The following is a 13,023-nucleotide window of genomic DNA, read 5'->3' as shown; positions in this document are numbered from 1 at the left end:
AATAGAAGGAATATTAGTCGTTTAGTCTTTTTTTTTTTTGCGCCAAAGGCATATTTTTGCAGACTGTAGGGAAGAAGTACCTGACAAGCTAGAGCATCACATGCACTGACAAGTGCATTAGGACTGCAAATGTGCAATTAGTGAGACGACTGTTAGCAGATTTCAGCTGCTGCAGCGGTCTGAAAGAAAGTTTTGCTTCCTGTGTAATTATGTGAGGTATTTGGTGTATGAGGTGTTTGGCCACTGCAGGAGATGAGCTTCTAGACTTGATGGACAGAGGAAAGAACAGAGAGACAAATGATGTGTGGGCACTGTGTCCTGTGCAAGAACAATTATTATAACCCATTTATCCACTGGTAAATATAAAATCCATGAATCTCTGACTCACTTTACTTTCTTAAAGAAACAGATCCAGGGTAAGCAGATGAATGATAAGGATCCTCACCAGAGCTTTTCAATCTACATGTGCAGTGGAGTCATCACACACAAATAAAGAGAGAAGTGTCTTTCCACTGAACAATTTTGTAAATCATTGTGTAATAGGAGCAATATGAAGCTGACAATGCCATAAGGCACAGAATCAATGCATCAGCTACCATTGCAGAGACTGGAGATGAAAAGGCTGTATGTTTTTAATTTGAGGACTAAGGGCTATGTGGTTTACAAGAGAAAGGGGAGATCAAAGAAGAGTATGTCAGGTGGCCTCAGAGAAATTTTAAGTTGCAGCAGGGACTGGAGTAATTTGTGAGATGCTTTTAATTTCCTGTGCTACTAGTGGAAGAGAGTTTTTGAATTTGCTTTTCAGAATTGTTGAAGAAGTAGCTGATAGTTATGTGGTGAAAAGTAGATGCTGGATAAGTGGCTAATTTTTACACAATCTCTTTAAGCTCTTGCATGAATCTCAAGGTTTGTGAAGATATATTTCAGGTGTATGTGCAAAGTGCCTCAGGATTCTTTGAGATGAAAGGCTGCCTATGTAAATACAAGACATTAATTATTGGCACTTCATGGATTTAATTTTTTACCAGTGGGTTTGTCACAGTTCATAATGTAACCACTTTAGGATTTTCCTCCAAGATTTAAGAGTACAGCAGTCAGATGTTATATTTTTCATTTGAGGGTAGATAAAAAAGACATCTCTTTTCATTTTAATTGACTTTCTAAACATGTATTTAGTAGTTTTAAAAAAAGTGTTATATATACATAGAATTTCATGTAATCTATATATTTAAGTATGTAAGTATAAGGTATATCTATATATTTGCTGCAAACTGTTGAAACAATTTTCCTTTGAAAATAGAGCAGCCTAGATATTCTGCCAGTTATTTTCTGGAATTAGTTTGTTGAAATATTAAGCCAGCTGTTGATAGAAACACTGCCTTCTTCATGCATGTGAATTTTCTAGTGTTCTGGATTTTTTTCAGGTAGTTTATAATTAATTAAGTGCAAAATTAAAATCCCGTTGAGAGAATAGAAAAAGCAACAACTACTCCCCTGCATCTTACAGTCTGTGTCCTAAAGTCCTGGAAGAATGAAGTAATATGTTTAAATCACTAAATGGAGAAAAATTCTCATGTTACTTAAATTGAATTTACACTCAAAATTAGTTTATTAATACTTGAAGTATCTAAGGAACCAGATATATTTAAAGCAACTTTATTTAACAAATAAAATTTCAAATTGCTTGTTTTGTTTACCTTAAGCAGATTCCACTTTCTATTCCAATATTATTGATGCATATAAGCTTTAAAAACCCCATCCTTATGCAAACTTGAAAAGTTATTGTCTTATGTATTTTCTAAGTTAATTTCTCTAATATAGCTAAACATCAGAAATAAACATAAAGCCATCAGATAAAACCATGGAGTTAAATACAGGCAGCAGAGGAAAATACCAAATTATACCCAAAAGGAGACAGCTTATTTTTTTTTTAAGTTACTAAAATGTACAAATAAAAAAAAAAATAACATTATTTCTATAAAATGACTGTTTTGCTGTTAATATAATTACAGTTAAAACCAGTGATTTTTGTTGCTTCAGTTTCAGTCATTGCTGTAGATGTAAGTCAGGAGCCAGTTTGGTTTCACATAAGAAAATTGTCACCATTTTGTGTCTGATATTAGAGAAAATATGTAGGGGAAGTCACTTCAAATTGTCATATTTCAATATAAAATATTCTGATAAACAGCTGATGGGGAATGTGGAATTATTGGAAGCATTTCTACCTGTAAAAACTGTGTTTTGAAGGCAAGTTCATTAAGAAATAATTTGGGGTCTGAGAAATTTACAGCCTATTCTGTTTATGTAAACACCATGTAGGAAAAAATTGTCTCTCTAGGCCTACCAAGAATGCACAGCCCATTGCCCTGAAGAGAATAGCTGCTAGGAAGATCGATGCAAATGGAGTTTCTTTTCTCAGTAGAAAACTCCTGAACAGAGTTCAGCCTAAGTTCAAAGATTTTGTTGTATGGAAATAGAATATGGTTACACTGTGCTACACTTCGAGGTTATAGATTCATCACCTTAGGTGGAAAATGCATAAATGCTTGGCTGACAGGCATAAAAACATGTTGGCTTGACTCCCGTTATCTGGTTTTCAGGATTTCTGTATTTCCTCACTCAGGCCAGAGCCTGAGTGCTCCTGGTCATGGCGTCTCCACCTTTTTTATTTCTCTTTTATAATTTTGCCAGAAATACATAATGAATTAAATCCATTTAAAGAGAATTTCTTATTCATCTATAGATCATAAATAGCTAGCTTAGAATATGAGACCTTTATTTTTTTCTGATCCAGACAAGCTCTCTCATACACTAAGACCTTTTTTTCCTCAGCAGAGTCCACAGCTATTTTCAATGAAGGTAATGGGAGCTAGACCAGCATGACACTGAAGCAAAGTTTTCGTGAGCAATATCAGATGCACAGATAATGTGTAATAAGAGATCCTGACTGAAACCATCAATAAGCCCACATTATATAGATTTTAATTTCTTTTTCTATGGGAATGTTTATGTATCCATACTGCCTGTGTCTGTCAGTGATCTACTGCTAATTTTTAATGCCCTTTTCTGCTTTCAAATCTAATCTGAAAGAGGAATAAGAATCTAAGACAAATCATTTGCTAGAACTCCTGAACATTGGGGGCTGGAAAAGGCAGAGACTCTCAAAGTTCTCCAAACAAAGTAAAGTCTTCTAGGAGGTCTCAGGAAACCTAGAGAGGCAGGTGATGCCTGGAAATGCCCCAGGAGCAGATGGGACAGCTGAAGTTCATACTCTTGCAAGTGTGCCCATCCACCAGCATGGCTCTCTGCATTGCAATGTTTCATGAGCTCAACCATGAAATGCTCAACCAGCCATTCCTCTAGCAATCAAAATAAATTTTCAGAACGGCTCAACTCGGTGATCTTGGAGGTCTTTTCCAATGATTCTGTGGTTGATGTGGTTCCATGAGCAGTGTTTGGAAATTCCTGTTTAGAGGGAGTTTTTGCATCAGCTTTCTAAGATACTATTTTGTAAGGACATGTTTCTGGCTAATATATTTGATTGTATAATTACTGATGATCTGATTCCTATTACAATCAAGAAATGCAGAGCAAACATGATGCAGTCAGGTTCCTAGGGAAGAAATTTCCAACCTAGTGTTGGACTTGTTACCAGCCAGATAATGAAAAAGAAAATGCCGCTAGAGATAAAAATATAATAAAACAGGGTTTTGAAAATAATTAATTGATAAGAGTTTATTTTATGTGTCAAATCTAAATACTTGAGCACAGAAGCAAGTGGACTAAACACAAAATAAGGGAGTTAGATTGTGTGAAAAATGATCCTTAGAGGTAAATGGTGCCCTGTTATCATTTGTTTCAATGGAGCTGGGTTTCATATGAACTTCATGAGGAATTTTTTAACAAAAGTAATTGATGTTTAAACTTCCCAATAGTTTAGGTATTAGAAGTACAAAAACATCATTAAAGGAAGCTAAAATTATTATTTTATTTAATAACTTTTCATTTAAGTGTTATTTTTGTTAGAAATTGATAGCAGGCACAAATGAAGGAGGAGCAGGCCTGTTTAAAAAACAGTCTGTTTTGAATTCTATGGATCCTGACAGATTCAAGTAAGGAAAGAAAAAAAAAATATAAATGGAACTGGCATAGTGCATTGTCATTACATACCAGCCAAATGAAAGGAATTTTCATACAACAAAAACAACAACAATTATTAATAATTGGCTTGCATTTTAGAGGAAGCTTAATGGGTTGGAGCACTTTAGCTTCAATGAGTTGTATGTGTCATCAGATTGAGGCCTTATTCAAATCAAGTGATTACAAAATACCTGTAGACTGTATGGAGAAGGCAGGGCAACCCCTGATTTTATGTATTTTGACAATATTGCATTTCAGGTAGCTGTGTCAAGATGTTACTGAATCATTAAGGACTCCACTTGGAGCTGTAGCCTTTGTGGTATTTGATGTTTTGTTCTGCACTAGTACCAGAAGTATCTTAGAGGGAAAATGTAATTGTGTGTATGTTTACAAAAACAAAATTGCAAATCATTATTAATGATTTGATTATCTGATAAAAATGATGGCCTCTTTATTCAGATTTCTGTAGTTTGTGCACTGTTTTGAGTGGTTTGATGAGAAATGCTAAATGAGTTTTAGAGTGTTTGCTTGCCTGGTAATTGTTTTCAGGTTTTTAAGTAGGAAGAATAAGTTGTAACTTCTCTCAATAAGATTATCCAAATCTGGTTGCCTATCTGCAGGCTACACTGTGTATACTTGTTAACAATAATAATAATTCTTGCTATTCATCTGTGGCTTTATTTTTGAATTGTGTAGATCATGCATGTGGGATAGCTGAAAAAATCTTGAAACAAAATTTAGGTTTATTTCAAAACAACTTCTAAACCCATGTTTTTTAGTTGTCAAAATGTTTAAAAATTCTATCTTAAATATTTATCTGAAAATTAAAACTACTGTAGGTCTAGATATCTGGAAAATGCTCCAGTTTCTCAAGTTCTGTGAAGAACTGGGATTTGTAACCTCTCTGATAAACTTGAGTTATTACTGCTGAGATCCTTGAAGTTTGTTTGAAATCAAGCTGATGACTGCTAAGAGCAGTATTTTATGAGGAAAAAAGTTTAACTTTTCTATCTTTTTAAGTCTTCTGTTAATTATTACACACTTCAGTAGACACTTAGCCTGACTAGAAATTACTCTTCTACTCAAAATAAATACGAATATTTACCTAAAGGCTCAGCATTTTGCTTCACTGAAAACAACATATTTGTGTCATGTCAATTCTGGGAAGGAAGCCAGATTAGACATTCCCACCTCTCTCTGCCCCCAGACATTCATTTCAGTGCAAGAGTTCATTGCCTTTTCAATTGCACTGCTACAACAGCTTTTGAGATTAAACTGCAAACCAGTCAACTAAAAGGTTTCTGGTTTTAGAAAAACAACTAAGCAAATCCTCAACCCTCTACAAAAATAAAGTGTCTCTAACCTTAAATAAATAAATCATTTCTACTTTGCAATGTAACTGTACAAACACCAGTATGAGTAGAACAGAGTAGCAGTGATCAGTAATGGAGGAAGGGTTCATTAGCTGCAGCTGGTAAGACCTAAGAGGTCATTTTTCTGAACTTTGGGGGTTTCTCCTCCAAGTTTGTTGCATTATCAAAATCTGAGACCTTCCATGTTGATGAAGAAGGGAATTTAAACTTCATGGCAAAATAATTAGGAATTTCATGTAAAGGCTAGGTAAAGCTAAATGTACATAAATAGAGCAGTAGGGACAGTGGAAGCAACTGAAAGCAGTTGCTGGTACATAAATGAAGGAAATGGATGGAATTTGTTAGTCCTACATTAGGTGAAATCTCTTGTGAAGGCTGCTTGTGTAACCCTTGGACATTAAAAGACATTTTCCTAAATTTTATTTCCAAACTGGGATTGATTTTTATTCACCTGAAAGTTGAAAGCTTCAAAACTGTAGTGTTTGTTAGGGCAAATCTGAGGAGTTTAAAATTGCTGAATTGTTAGGACAAAATCCTAGACTTTTAAATCTGCAGAACTAAAATGTTAGGGGTGGGGGAGAAAGGCATTCTGAAATAGTTACATCACAAATTTAGAGTCATGTGATAGTAAGTGAAATAGAAACCCTTCAGAAATGCAAGGATTTGTTGTTGTTGTAGCACTGCTGGCATTAAAATGCATTCATTTTATGTGACTCTTCATTACATGGTCATCACAATTCTGACTAAAATGAAGCCAGCTGACACAAAAGAGTTCCTTGAATTGAGTTTCTGCCTTTGGTAGAATGCAGAGCTCAGCACAGTGAAGGTTAACAAATAGGCTATTTATTTATAAACTCTGGAAGAAAATAATGACTAGATGACTTTTGTGGGTGAGTTGCTTTGTTTTGCTCAGGCCCTGATACAAGGTCAGCAGAGGCCAATGTGAGAGCACTGTGATGGGAAGCATAGAACAGATACCTTGTTTTGTGATGGTATGGGATTCCATGGCTTCCACTTCTGACTTAGCTGCACTAGTTCTTTGTCATTTGATGTAAGTCACTTGCTCTGAGTCTCAGTAGCAGTTACAATACTCCCTATCTCATGGAAAAATTCCAGTAAATAAGCAGGCAATGAAAATATGATTGCATACATAGAATTATCTCTTATAATAATTTAGTAGTGTGATTTGTTGTTGCTGAAATTGTTAAAATGCTGTATTTCACTTTCATTTATTTAAGGGTTATTGCCTGTACCATTTTCCTCAAGTACCTCTTGGTCTCAGTGATACATTAAGAATGGAAAATTAGTCACTTGCCTAGAACAACAGACTGTCAACTTTGTCTTTGCTTTGAAAATAGGCCTGAAGTACTAACCAGCTCAGGCAGCTGCTCAGCTCTCATTCCTTCTAGGTGGCCAAGATATGTGGTAGCAGTAGTTACTGGGCAGGGGAAGATCCCTCTGCCATCACTCGTCTCCCTTGTCCCTGACGCCTTCAGGTTTGTCCTGCCCATTCCTCCTCTGCATGAGAGCCAGTTCTGTTCTAGGTATTCCCTCTCCCTGCTTGCCCAGAAGCCCAGAGTATGTGGAGACAAAAGGTTGCTGAGGTGGGGAAGGTGGAGAAGGGAATTCTTGAACAGTAGTAGGAGTAATCATTCCAAGAGGAAAAGCTGAGGACTGGCTTCTGGAGGTGCTGGGGAGTACTATGGAACCCCAGGTTTTGTCCGAACTTCACTGTACATTCTTTGTAGAACCCAACGACTTCACTGACTATGAGAACTACTGGATAAGCAGAGCTGTTTTTCCTGAGCATAGATTGCATCCTCATCAGCTCAGTTTCTTTGTCCAACTCGTGATTTAAAATTCAGTCCAAACAATTTCTTCAGTAACATCTAAATAAAAGAAAAGTAGTGTGCAATTAGTTCTTTTGAAGAAAAAGTTAATTGTTGTGACTTTTTAAATTCTGGTGGCAGATTTCTACTTAGAGAACTTTTTGTTTGTGTTTATTGCTGTTGTTTTATTAATCTCTATCCTATCTAAAAGGGTAGTTTAAAAGCATCCTAACTATTGTAGTTCATGTCCAAAGCTGTTATCGTTTCACAGCTGCTTTTGTTGTTTTTATAGCCACATGCCACTTAAAGCTTACTTGATCTCCTTAAATGACCTTATTGTGACTCTCATGCAATCCTATTTTAAAGAGATTTAGGTGCCTACAGCTGGAAACAGGCTTGAACTGGGATTTTCAGAACCATCTAGTAGTCTGACCTGCACCAAAACCGCTGATTGTCAGGCTGTTGATAAATCCCTCTAGATTCCTGTCTATCCTTTTAGGCACCTCAGTGACCTTGAGGACAGCACAAGCCCTCATGTTATCCCAGTGAAAGTGAGAACTCCCATGGAGTGAAAGGAGAACTCCCTGCCTGTGGTATGATACTGGTGAAGCAGGAATGGCTGCAAAGCTGAATTTCACAGCTTGATTCAAAATTCAGATAGAATGTAATTCTTCAAATAGCAAGTGTTCAAAATGTGACTGAAAATTATTAGCTATGTTTTGGTTTAATTTATTTTATTTACTTTTAATATTTTATTTAATATTTTTTTTATTTTAAAATTTTTATTTATATATTTTTATTTTATTTTATTTTATTTTATTTTATTTTATTTTATTTTATTTTATTTTATTTTATTTTATTTTATTTTATTTTATTTTATTTTATTTTATTTTATTTTATTTTATTTTATTTTATTTTATTTTATTTTATTTTATTTTATTTTATTTTATTTTATTTTATTTTATTTTATTTTATTTTATTTTATTTTTCCTACTGGGGCTGTCTCACTTCAGGTTCAGGCCTTAACAATAGGAGCATCCTCCAAGTATTTCTCCAGAAGGGACAAAATCTGTTGTGTCCTGGTATGGTCTGTGGCATGACAGGTAGGGAGACTCACAAAATTCTGTGCTGAAAGTTAAAAACTTGACAGGAATGTTACTTAGGGCACACCTGAGATCTTTCTTATCTTGCAATGATGAGTTGGGGCATTTTCAAACAGAGCATTTGTACACTCCAAGGTTCTTTGACTTGAGTACAGCAGCAATTAAGGAGTTAATTTAAAGCAAGGAAGCAAGGATGAGAGCTGAGACAGTAGCTCATGGCTGGAAGTCTGATCACAAGTTGAACCAGCAAGCTCTACAAAAGTACATCTCTGATAGTTAAAATGAGCCTCAGAATGAGTGCTACAGAATGAAACACCTTGTAGCTGAAAAGCAAGGCTGTTATGTAGCTCGAGTTAAAAATGTCTCTGTGGTGCCACAACTTGTGTTCCTTTTGGTGGCAGCCCTAGAGCTTTAAACTTGACAATCAGAGTTGTAGGGAAATGCTCTCTCACTGACAGATTTTGCTTCTTTCAGGCTGCTTTAAGGTACTTTGGCAAACTGTAATTCACTCATGTTTTGCTTTGCAGCAGCTTCTTGCAGAATGTTATTACTTTCCCAGACTTATGCTTCTCACTTTTTTTTATTCTTTTTCTTCTTTTTTTTTTATTTGATTCACTTTCAAGCTCACTGCCGTATTTCTCTACTGCAAAATAGTTTTCTGCTTTTTATGGGGCTACGTTGTCACTTTGCTGTGCACTGCAGGTAGATCTGAAAAGTGTAAGACAGAGTTCTGGATTCAAAACAGGGGTTCACGTACTTCAGTTTCACCTGAACTGCAGTTTGAGAGTCTCAGATCAAAACCAATTTGCATATAAATTGTTCCTCATTGCTTAAGTGCCTGTTAATCCATAGGTACCTGGTTGACTTGCCTGTAAAATTGCTTTAGTGTGTGTTCATTGTGCAATGCAATGCCATGCAGAACCCTAGGTCTGTATGAAATCACAGCACAAGTCTTGCAGAAACACAAATAGGAGCCCAGAAGCAATCTGCCTGCATTGGCATGGCCCTGAAACAGGGTTTTTGTAAGGTTTCATCAGAGTAAAATATCTGGAATTTTGGGTGCTATTCAGCGCACAGGTATTTTATTATAACTGGTATTAGTTTTCAGGAGGGTAATTTCTAGGTTTTGTGTAGGATTCTTGTAAACCCATGACACATCTGTAGGTGTGGCCATTATATCTATTAGCTCAATTCTGTTTTCAAATTTCTTTGGGGATGAGTGATCCACAAATGCAATAACATAAAAAGTTGTGTTGCAATTAATGTTTTTTATATTGGAAGGATTCCCATTTCCCCAAGCTCTGATTTCTCTGCAAGTGAAATATATGGCAGCTATAAGGAACAGTTCATTGGCAAACTTAAGAATATGCTTAATTTTAAACATTTTGAAATATAGATTCTCTAAAATATCTGCATTTATATTCTAGCTGCATCCAACGCCATGAATTATAAATGCTCTAAAAGTAAGTAATTTACAAACTGTAAATGTTACATCAGAAGTGGAACTTAATTTTTTGTGTTTATATTGAACTCTAAAACACAACAATGTAAGGAAGCTGACAAAATCAAATGCGCGCACAAAAAGATCAAGTAATAAGAGATTCCCAAGCGTTAGATTCTTGGAATAAAAGAAGCTCTAAAACATCTAGGAAAGGTTTTTTAATTACTGTTATTATTATTATTATTATGACAAAAATGTAACCACCATTTATCCTAATCTCTTTGAAATAAATAGTTCCTTCTTTAGATGCTACTTCTGCCACTGTAAGAAATTTTTAGATGACTAACCAGATTTTATGTGGTAGAAAATTTGCTGTCAGCAGAGCTCTGCTGACTTGGTTCTGAAGTTCTGTTTCCATTCTGTTTGTATGCTTAGCTCCTGGTTACTGGCAGTGACTATTCTTTTGTAGCTCTCAGCTCAGTCATGAAAAAAAATATTCATCTGCTAGCAGTCGTACAGAGAACTTAATTCAAAAGTAGAAGTTTTAAGTATACAGACCTGAAAAGTTCTTGTCCTGTGTTCTTATCTACCCTTATGAGCAGGGAGTGAATACAACACATTTTGAAAATTGTTTCTAGTTCATGTCACAAATGTTTTTTTATCATATCTGAATATAACCAAGAAATACATTCCACAGGATCCTACATATCTTTGAATATTTATAGACCTTTGAACTTTACACCAAATAGGATATGATCATAAAAAATTCATAGCATAATTTTCACTCCTACATTTTGCAGCTGAGACTTTCAAAGATGATGGCACTTTGTTCTGGAAGAGGAAAGCTAATATATGTCTAGAAAGCTATGAGATCATGAATGGAGGCAGTAATAAAAATATATGTATATATTTTTACATGGGAAAGCTAGTAATATATAAATATTCCTGTTGAGAACTACTCTGAACATGAGAAGTTTTCATGAATTCCTTTAGGGTTGGTCAAGCTCGTCAGTTTATTTGTAGCCAAACACTGGAATAGATCATGCTACCCAGACATCTGCTGAATAAACTGAGCCATCTGCTTGAAATCTGATGGCACAATATAGAACACAATGTTTATAATCTCTACAATTTCAGCACAACTAGTTTCTTGTTTCTAAAAAAATGGAATTAGAGCAAGTGTGTTCTCATTACAAGCCTGCTTTCCACCCTTCAGCAAGCTTAGCATTCCTGGTGGTGAAGGAAACAAAGCAAACTTACCCCTACCAATTGGGCCTGCAGGTCCAAGATCTAAGTGGGTGATGGAGAAGAAACTGGGCTGGGGAGAATGGTCCTCCCTTCTCTCTGGCACAGTTCTGCAATTACCCCAAGGTGTACTGGGTGGAATTTTGAGGAGAAAAAAAATTATTAAAAAGTCTATGCAATATTATACTTGACGAGGTATTCGTTTTTCTCTTTCTTTAGCAAATAGTCATGAAAGTGGAATGAATACTTAGCTACTAAGTCCACTATCAGAAAATCAATATATACTAAACTGACTTTCTTCTGATTAAAATAATTTCACATTCAAAGGGAATTTATATGATATTTGGCAAAGATGCATTTCAAGTTTCCAATAATAACCATTGTGGTCTGGACCAGATCATGTTCATCAGTAAAATGAAGTATGGGTTGTTAATGTATTTCACCTTTCTAAAACTTTTTTTTCTTTCTTTGAACCTGCAATCTACCCATGATGTAGATTTTAAGCATTGTGGATGGACTGTTAAGTACATCTGCCCTTACTGCCTTAGGCACCATCCTTGCTCTCATCTACCATGAAAAGCCCTTTTCCTCTCCAACCTGTTACCACAGTACCTTTGTGAAAATACAAAGGGGCTTGGATTCTTCTCTGTTTCTGAAGTGGTTTTCCAAGGTGGATTGTGTGTCTGTGTGGGTGGTATGCTATAAATTTTGGTCCTGCCTCTCTGTTTTTCACAGTGCATGATAGATGGATCCCAGGCCAGCTTTGTAGTAAAACATACCAATGTCTCCCTTGAGAATGATGTTTAGGATAAGTCTTGCCAAAGTGTAGATTACTCTTGCAGAGCCTTTCCAGCATATCCTGGCCTTACCTTCAGGGAGTGTACTCTTGGAAATGGTATATCTCTAGACAGCTGGGGGATGATTCTTCCTGGGTATGGAATTCCTCTCTGCAATTCTGAGGCAAATGACCCAACAGGTTCTTGATGTTTTCACATTTTTGTTCATTGCTCTCAATTAATTCAGTGGGTAAAATTACCTAAGCAGAGAGAGACCTGGCTATCACCCTTTATCCAGATTTTTTGTTAGGGCAATGTGGACCACAGGGCAACTTTAACCCATCAGTGTGTTAACACTTTTTAAACACAGAGAACATAAGTTCAAAACTCCCCTTATTACAGTTTCACTCCTATCAAGTATATCTAATGAAATTTGAACATGAGGCTCCATGAGAGGTGATTCCAAATAATCTAGGATGACTTATAAGAGAGATTAGAAGAGATATTTTTTTATAGGACCAAAATTTAGACTGTGTGATAAGATCATGCTTTCTTTGGCTATCAGTGTAGTTGTTCATAGGAGTTTTTTTGTTAATTAAAATTTCTTTCCTTTAAAACAAATCCTGATTCCTGGCATAATTGCGAAGTAAGAATAAAGCTTTGCACCATCTCTAAGGTATAATTAAATACCTGAGGACCAAGCTGCTCAAAATTAGGCATTTACTGCTACTGCAGTTAGAGTTCTTTGCCTTCTAGCCATTACTTGACTTCAACAAGGGAGACTCTTCACAAGTTTTCTGGGAGATTTATTGGCAGAGTGGGAATGAAACAGTAATGTTGAGTTATAATTCATTGAAACAGCAGACAAAAATCTGGGTTTCGTGGTCATATATTCTTTATGAATAATAAGCAAGAAACAATACAGAAAAGATCTTGAGCTGACAGGAACAAATTTTAAGCTTCGCAGTATGAATTTCCTTAAAGTATATTCTAATAGTCACTGAAACCATAGATCACTCCATGATGTATGAGTGCTCTGAAAAGTAAAAATTATGTCCAGCAACAATTAATCCATAGAGTTGTGTGCTGTCCTTAGAAATTTATAGAGTTTTTTCA

This window comes from Fringilla coelebs (assembly GCF_963513975.1).
Source record: "Fringilla coelebs genome assembly, chromosome: 8".
Classification (NCBI taxonomy): domain Eukaryota; kingdom Metazoa; phylum Chordata; class Aves; order Passeriformes; family Fringillidae; genus Fringilla; species Fringilla coelebs.
The sequence above is the reverse complement of the archived record's forward strand: the minus strand, read 5'-3'. Positions refer to the sequence as shown.